This window comes from Amblyomma maculatum, chromosome 7 (assembly GCF_055883805.1).
Source record: "Amblyomma maculatum isolate TAMU_Amacu chromosome 7, ASM5588380v1, whole genome shotgun sequence".
Taxonomy (NCBI): Eukaryota; Metazoa; Arthropoda; class Arachnida; order Ixodida; family Ixodidae; genus Amblyomma; species Amblyomma maculatum.
Window position 1 is genome coordinate 86,778,739 of NC_139350.1, and position 8,985 is coordinate 86,787,723.

The following is an 8,985-nucleotide window of genomic DNA, read 5'->3' on the forward strand; positions in this document are numbered from 1 at the left end:
TGCCTTGAGAGTAGTGTCATGCATTTCATCGCACTTTCGAGCAATATCGATGTGATCGACAGTAGCATGTCCTTCTGGGATTTTCACGCCTGTCTGAACAAAAGTGTTCCTCACGCATTTTATCAAATGTGGAAAATCTGATACAAAGTAGAGGAAACGACCCGGTTCAGTAGGGTGCTGCGCGTCCTGCAAGCAACCTTTTCTTCCATAAATGCCAAAAAAGCGCCACATGCTCCTGTTCCATGTAGCTCTGGACCAATAGACGCTTGGTAGCTCGCATCTTTGAACGCAAAATTCAGATGCAAGAACTTGCTGATCTGAAACACTCCCTTCATCATTTGCGGTCTCTACGCCTTGGGAATAGGCACCCATTTCGCAACATTGGAGCTTCGAGGGGAGGCCGCATGTCGACGTTTTCGATTGCCTCTTCTGAGGGGCTTTTTTGGAAAGGTACGACGGAGCATTTGGGTAAATCGTTGGAACCGCGTCGCTTGTAAGCACGGGTCGACCACGGGGAATCTTGACTGTTGCTCCGTTGATCCCGTGCGTGAAGTGCCGGACAATATACTGTTCATCAAAGTGAAGTTCACAGAGGGCTGAGTTCTCGTCGAGAGCTTTGTCAGCCCGGGGCACGGCTCGTCGCCATGCTTCAAAGCGTTCGGGGTCCTTTGGCACAGAAAACAAGGAGACACGCTCACCCGACTTCCTTGACGATACGTAGCCAGACGTACAGTTAGGCGCAAAGCAGTGCGTTTGTCTCGCTTTCTTTGCACGATGATCCATTTGCTGATCCAGGTCACGGACCTGAAGCATGCATGCCAACAACTACCCCTTCACAAAAGAAACGCAGCGAAAAACACGTGGGAGCACCGTCGAGACGAGCAGACGACAACCGCACGTGCGCACGCATGAGCAGGGAGCGGGGAGCGCAGGAGGCATCGAAGTGCTGACCGCAGCGCCGCTGCGGCCACCGCGGTGGCGGCATGAATTGACGGCGCGCCCTTTCGCCGCGAACGCGCCAGCGTTGACGCCACCTACCCCTTCTAGCCACCATATCTCTGGTGTTGCAGAAGCTAGATCGAAAATTTTTGCGGGAGAATGATGGGTGGTTCAATAACTATCAGTGTTATGGCGTTGTTTACCCTTCTTGGTGACCCCTTTCTGGGGACCTTTAAATAGAGCCCTTTCCATTACCCTCAATAGTTCTCCAAATAGGTGAATACAGATGAGATAGAGCTGTTATATACTTTCCTCTTGAGGGATACTGTTAAGCTGCTAGTCATGAGTTGCGAATACTTGCCAAATGCGCTTCATCCCAATATGATTGTTCGAGTCATTTCCCTTTAATGGTCCGGATTTGCAGCTATTACTTGTCCTATACCTTGTCTCCGAAGCTATTTGCAGCACTGAGAAAAGCAGGGGCGCCATGGCCCAATCAGGATCGTGTGCACTAAAATAGGCAATTGTGCTCCTATGTGTCTCTTTTCCTCTAATTGGCAGGTGCAACAGTAGGATCCCAAATGTCTATTAAAATGCTGATTATCCATGTTGGGCCAGGTCTGTCAGACCATTCTCATTGCTGCAAACAGCCTGTGAAACCAAGTAAGTAGGCATATTCTGGAACTTTACAGCTCATCTAGCTCATCCAAAAAACAGCGCGAACAAATGGGGATGAAAGGAAGAAACCACAGGAACAAGCGCTGACTCTCAACTAAAGTCAGCGCTTGTTCCTGTGGTTTCTTCCTTTCGTCCCCGTTTGTTCGTGCTGTTTTTTGGATGATGTATCACGAACTCGCCCGCTTAACTATCCTGTTCATCTAGCTCATTGCAGGTACTGGTGCAGGGAAGGGGGGCACAATCCAAAAAACAATTCCTACCTGGCTGCCATAAAGGCATGTGTGGCAGTTTGTCAGTATGGTTGCTACCCGATACATTTGTGGTACATTCTGGAGCAGAAGTTTTTGGTTTTTCTTATAATCTAGGAATGCCCACAAACTTACGGTTTTTCCAAAACCCCACTCCACAGCCTGGTGAACTGTACTCATCCCAGCATTGAACCTTTGCTGCGGCAAGGTTAAAGATGCCCCAGCATATGGGCGCATCAGTAGTGGCCGCAGAGGGTATGCTGGGTCCCCGTATATAGTGTACTGGGCCCCTTGGACAAGGTTTTTAAGCTTTTCGTAGAGCCCACTTTCTCGCAGCATTCCTGTAAAAGACATGATATATAAAGTGATTAGCTCATGTGCATGAGATTGGTACAGTGAAATATTTAAGAGCACACCACCAAGCATAGCAGCTAGAATTAAGTCCATTTCTTTCTGATCTAGATATATGGCCATATAATTAAGCATGCATCTCTTTTTTGTGTGTTATATTTTGTTGTTTTTTTAAACAGTCTTACCAAGCGACTATTGCATTCTGAATGTATCGTTTTTGGGTGTATATTTCTATGATCTGCATTCGATGCGTAATAAAAGAAATATCTAAAATGTCTATGTTTATTGTGAGAGCCTTATCTAAAATGTTTTTTTAAGTATTTTTTTTCATGCCTGCGAACTACTCAAGAAATTTCTTGCATGATCCCAACTAGCTTTTAGCTAGGAATCCAGCTGACATCACAAACATGCCCTGTAATGGACGTCTGAAATAAAAAAAAATCTTTCCATTCATGCAGATGTGGGCTCACAGTTTCAATGATGCCCATCAGCTTGCAATCAAGGCCGGTAGATAAGGTAGATAATAAATAGCGTGAAGCCATTAATACTTTATTTAAAAAGATGTGTACTTTCCACAGTTACTGATTTTTGGCCCCGAATAGGTTATCACTCATCGCCAAGTCTAGAAATATGGCACCACAGTTGAGTTCATTCAAGTGCAAAGTGAAATGGAAACTACTTGAACCCACCAGCATCATGTCGGTGTCCGGGGAAGGGACCATCCAGCTCGCAGATGATGGCGTTTGCACACATCACGGCCTGATACTTCACTGCGTGCACTCGCTTGTGGCCCGAGAAGTAAACGCGTTGGTTAATGGATGGTCGGCAAATTGGCCTTGCAGTGGCATCCACAAAACCCCAACAAGTTGTCAGTGGGGCACCTCTGTTGTGTACAGCCTGCACAAAAAGAAGCATGTTGTTTGAAGGTGCAGCAAAATATAACATTTTATGAGGTAATATATATATAATATAAAATACCCACTGCAGTGTCATTAATCGTTGGATAAGGTGATATGATTAGCTCTGCTATGAGAACATTTACAAATGCATAGTGACAAGAAGTTGAATTGTTGTGACTTGATTGGGAATATATATCTAGTTTACTTTTAAAGGTGGAACTACAGCCTAACAGAAATACACACACAAGGAAGACAACAGGACACGAGGCTGACTAGCAACTAACCTTTATTCAAGGACACAAGCATATAAAGTCGAAAGGGAGAGGGAATGAGAAGCAGTAACACACAAAGAAATACACTTAGTCGTGGAGATGAGAAGTCAAAGCCACGGGATAAAAGCAAAATAAAAGGAAGAAAACGTGAGAACGAGGGTGGTGTAAAGGAGAACCTGGAAGAGATAAAAAGCTAAACACAATGTGTGAAGAAACGTGGCTAAAACACCAGCGGCGAGATTACAACAAAATAAACAAGGGGCGAGAGCGGCTAGAGGCACAAACAAAACCCACATTAGTCAAAAGCTAGGGCGCCGAAAACTTTTTTTTAACTATATTTATTGACTCAGGGCATCTATAGGGTATGAGATGAAGGATTAATAAATGATTCAATGAATGGAAAACTTTTTCGCTGTTAGGCTGTAGTTCCACATGAATCAACTAGCTCAGATCCAAATCACCGTGCAGTTTACTGTCCATGCGCTGCTATATTAGAGCCACTTTGTGATTATAGAAGCTTTGAGAAATTACAGAACCTTGCAGACACAACAGCTAATATCTCATATCATGCAGGTGTGAGAAATTCAACGCAGCACTCACGTTCGCGTATTCCTGGAGGTTTTCCACGCCAAGCCACTGATGTTTTCCCATGTCGTCGAGGAGGTGGCCAAAGCTTTCCTCAATGTGGCAAAACAATTTCGACACGATGCTCGACATGGCAGAGCTGTGTCGGCCGAAAATTGGTCCCAATCCCACCACCGGTTTGGGTAGGCGAGGCGTCGCAGTCCCATGAGCAGAGCCTCTTTGCCCGACACGCGCACACCTTGGCTACTCTCCAGCATTTCTGGAATTTTTAATGCGGTTTTAAGCCCATCCGCGTGTTCCTTTTGAAACCGAAACATTCTTCGGAACTCCTCCTCCTTCAAAGCATCAGCATTCAGCAGGCCGAGGCTCGACTTGTAGCGTCGTGTCGCCGGTGAGTGCCGCAGCCGATGACTAAGAAAGATCTTCGAGCTCCGCCCAGCTCAGATCTAAATACAACAGCTGATCGCACAGTACACTGGCGCGAGCCTGGGTCATTTTCGGCATGACGAAAATAACACGCACAGATAATACACTGAAGATTCAAGACAAGCTAAACCACAATCACAGAAACTAGCGCAGCGCGGGAGAGCGGGTGGCGCGGGAACGCTAGGACTGGATTGGCTAAAAACGACCGATTTTGCGTTGTCTAAAACACAAGAACAAGGTACATAAAAGTACGATAAATTTTACTGATACTCTTAAGTTTGTTTTGTAAATAATAGCAGCTTTTATCCATTAAATAGAGTTGTTAGCTTATTTCTACTTGAACGCATTTTCAATTCTGACCGTAGTGGCGCTGCAATCGATGAACTCAAGCCCGGCTTCTTTGCGTCGGGGAAACCCCTATTCTAAAACTCGCCGCTCAGCTAGCACGTTGCGCCGCCGCACGCTATTTCCTTGGGGGCCCCAAGCCTTGGGTCCCCCTATTCTAAAACTCCCTAAAGCGCGCGGCGCACGTCACGAAGGCAGGGAGCCGAGCCGGCAGCGTCCCAGTGTGTGTTTTTCTGCCACAGATGGCGTTGCCTATCAGGAGCAGCAGCGCCGCCCAGCGATGCTTTGGGAGCCTAATTTGAAAGTAGCGACACTCTCCTCCGCGCCGCGCTTTCCTCCTCGATTCTCCTTGCGCGGCGGCGGCGAGCGCTGCGCACGACATGCTTTTTCTCCTTGGCGCCCGAAGGCCGGCCGCAGCAGTGAGTGAAGCGCGAGCTCTTGGGCAAGGTCTGCGCTCCAGGAGTGCACAAAATGTTTGAAAAATTGCGAGATAAGCATTGAACATGTCGAAAGTAACGTTCATGAATTGATTGGTTTCTTATTAGAGCTGTTTGAATGGGGAATACTGATAAACAAAGCTTTCAGGCGAGTTCTGTGCTGCAGACACTTTTTAAGTCACATGATAAGGTGTTTTACTTTGTGCACCTAATCTAGTACTGCCTCTGACTTTGTGTTTTGTTTTTATAGAGCGTGAAATCTGTCACCGCGGTAAAACTTCGGAAAATGATTCAGGCTGGTGCTTTGACCTTCAAGATCAGAGGTCAAAGCACGACTTAGTCTATTTCGCTACTGTGAAGCTATCTGTCTAAGCATAGTATATGTCACGTGATCAACCATTAGATTGGATTACTGGTTAATTCTGCATGTAGTTTGATCAATTACTGGGCCAAATTAATTGATATTTAGTAAATTGCAATTAAAATCTAAATTTTAGCTGCAACATCAAACCGTATACCATTGGAAAGCTTAGGCCAAGTGTAATGGCACTGTGCTAGTTAGCGATCCGCAATAATCTGCGTTAATTAGTTAATTTAAATAAAACCAAACTTTGAGTTGTTCCTTGCCGCTTCGAGGCTAGGAACAGGTTTGCCACGGCTGTCATGATATGATGCTGATGAAGGAATTATATAGTTTTATTAGTACGCGGCCACTCACTGACCTCGCGTGTGGTTAAAAGACAGCAGGGTACACTGGGAGAAGTGGTGGTTCCTATTACCGACACACTAAGTTCTGGGGAAAGCATGCTGTGGCCTCATGCGCTATGTAAAAGAGCGTAATTTCATTGAAAGCAACAATCAAATAAAAAACAGGGGGCACATAAGTCTTCAACGTGCAGAAATGAGAAAGCATATACTGCCAATTCATTAACTGTCGCTATCCTATCTATCACTATATCTACTAATGCCGTCAAGTGACCTATCATAACTGTCACTATTCGCAATGAACACTATCACCTCACTATCCGGGCCTATTACTATCATTTACTCTTAATATCCGTAACAGTCACCATCATTAGCTATCCCTATTCATAACCATCACTATTTAATCTGATGCCGTCCCATGGCCCATTGATATAGTTCAATTTTAATTCACTTACGTTGTCAGTCATATCTCTATTACGAGACAACTATACATTGACTTTTAATTATTATACTTTCTTATTTTCTCATAAATGAAGGTGGGAAAAGAGCAAGCCACAGAAATAACTGACTACTATCAGCGCGAGGTTCATGTCTCTGTCGAAGAGGCTTCCTTTGCTTCAGGACAGGTCGGTGAGAGAAAATTGATGGAACTGCGTTGGGCCTCTTTTTTTTGAGTTCGTGTAATATTGGCGGCTCAAACCGGTCTTCAGTGAAATATAGCTAGAACATAGAGCGATGAGTTAATCACTCAGGCTAGGGGAAAAAAAATCTTGCATACAACTGAAATGAGTAATATGTTACAGTGCTAAGAATTGTTTCTCGCAAAATGTTCCCCTATTTTTACATCATTCCTATAATCATTATTGATTGTTTAAGTTTCGTAAATACAGAAAATTGATGCAATGATTCCGGCTGATTTGACATCGATGGGAAAACGTTCCTCGCTGTAAATAAATACGCGGAATCTCGGTTATAGATTTCCAGCTTTCAAAGCGAAGGTAACCTGCCAACGCCTAGTAGTCATGGTCAAAGTGAAGCGTGTGTGATCATGTGAACACCCACTGCACATTGGCCGTATCCCTGATAAAACGAACGCATACTTTTCAACCCACGCGTGCGTCGAAGCATGGCAAGACACAATCAAGTATTGAAAAAAAAATGCCGTACGACCTAACTAGTGCAGATTACCCGCAATACCTCGGGTTTACTTGCCAAAGAGTTTTTCAGGGCCAGCATTCATTGCTCATGAGTAACCGACGCACACTACAAGTACAAGCTATAAAGACTAGCTCCTCTACAAGCCCCAATTGTTATTTTTAGTGAAGGAGGCCAGGGACCCTAGCATAATCGCGACAAATGCAATCGAGAGACTGTACTTTTCCCGTTATCACTGACAGCAAAAAGCAGATTATAGGGCCGTATTTCTGACTACAGAAGTCGACAGCGTGTGAAATGATGGAGCCTCGCAGAATATTCAGCACGCTGCAGAGGACAACCTTATTTTTATACAATGAGCATGTTGCCGCCGCAAAAATATAGAGGAGCAAGCAGGAATAGAAAACGCAGCGTCAGGTGACGCGTTATTACGGAGAGTGAGAAAGGCGCATTACGTCGCAAACAACCCTGATTTTCTAGGAAGAAACTTCTTTCGACTAATCTTGTGAATCCATTGACTCTTGCGCAAGCCGTCACGCTTGCCTTGAGGTATCATGAATACCGCATAACCATACTCAGGCCGCTTGCTGCAGTTGTACGCGCAACAGCACGGCATAGAGCTTGCACGCTGCAATAAAAGCACAGGCACAGCGCGCAATATTCGCTCGCCGCGAATAGGAGAAAAATGGCGTGAATGAAAAAGAAAACACAAGGAAAACACCGGACGCGCTTTGGTTTCCAAGGGCAACGGCAGGGAAACCAATCGTCGCTCAGGAAATCGGGTGGAGAGCCGGCCATCAGCGAAGGGGCGCGCAAGGGGCGAGGAGGTAGCGCGGCAGCGGCAAAGTTCAATCGTTGGCGTAACTTTCAAAGTATCAAGGGGTTTTAGCGGGCTCAAAGGTAGCGACAGGTCTTGATCCAGCCGCCCCTCCCTCCGATAGGCCGGTTGGCTGCACGTGACCTTTTCGCCGCCAAGCTCCGCCCAAAGGTTCCAGCGGAGCTCGCTGCGCCGCTGAAATGCACGGCGGTCTGCGCTTGCCAGCGTGATATTGGCCGATTAGTTAAGCAAAAAGTACTTCACATGCCTCTATTGCATCTTTAGGAGTGTATATGCAGTACTAAATGTTTAAGCGGACGCAAGGATTACATATCTGAACTCAAATCTTGAAACGTGCGCGCGACATGCGTCTGCGTCGGGCTGCTGTGCTTTCGGCTGCCGGAACAGTGCGGAAAACGCAAATGAGTCATTTTCCATTCTTCGCGGTGGCGATAATAGCAACAGAAGGAAGCTATGGCCTCATGAAATCGGGCGTAAGAGTTTTATGGCCACGGAAAACACCCGACTATGCGAAGTGATTTCTGTCTGCTTAAAAAGCCGTTCGCTTACCCGGGATGGCCTTTGTTTGGGCATATGCTATTTCATGAGCAAAATATCAAGAACGCTATGACTATGTATTCATTACTTGTATTGTGGATGTCTAGTGAAAAGTCACTGCCGTTTCGAGCCCCCTTACTTTCCCGAACAGATCAGGACTGCAATATTACGAGTGGAATCAATGCTGTCAAAATGCTCAGAATGAAAAGCCAATGCTTGCTTATGTTTATTACGAAAACTTAGTCCGTACAATTGATCTGTTAATTGATATAAATGAAAAATGAAACATCGGAAAAAGAGGAGGGTGCGAATGTCTCGAAGTGATTGAAATGGAAAGTCAAAATTTGCCTGTGGTAAATATCGGTGTATAAAATTAAAAAAAATAAAAACAAAACTTTGTACCATAAAAAGTGGAAAAACAACCGTGTGTGTGAAACGCTATTGAGCCATTGTTTTAACGGAGGAGTCTCGCAGCGTTGCATCGAATGCAGACAAGTTCCACTGAACGCGCACAGGGACTCGTCAAGTTTCAAGAGGCGGCATTCAAGTTTACTGGTGATATTATTGCCC

The 8,985-nt window shown here is 45.4% G+C and overlaps 1 pseudogene across 1 annotated transcript; it reads right to left on the reverse strand.

The window, feature by feature from the left end:
* Positions 1–1,822: 1,822 nt before the first annotated feature.
* On the reverse strand, positions 1,823–4,476 carry LOC146183879 (uncharacterized; annotated as a pseudogene). Its single transcript, XR_014708511.1, has 3 exons — positions 3,988–4,476; positions 2,906–3,113; positions 1,823–2,206 (listed from the first exon to the last, which is right to left on the reverse strand). The product of XR_014708511.1 is annotated as an uncharacterized LOC146183879 (transcript).
* Between the last annotated feature and the right edge of the window lie 4,509 nt (positions 4,477–8,985).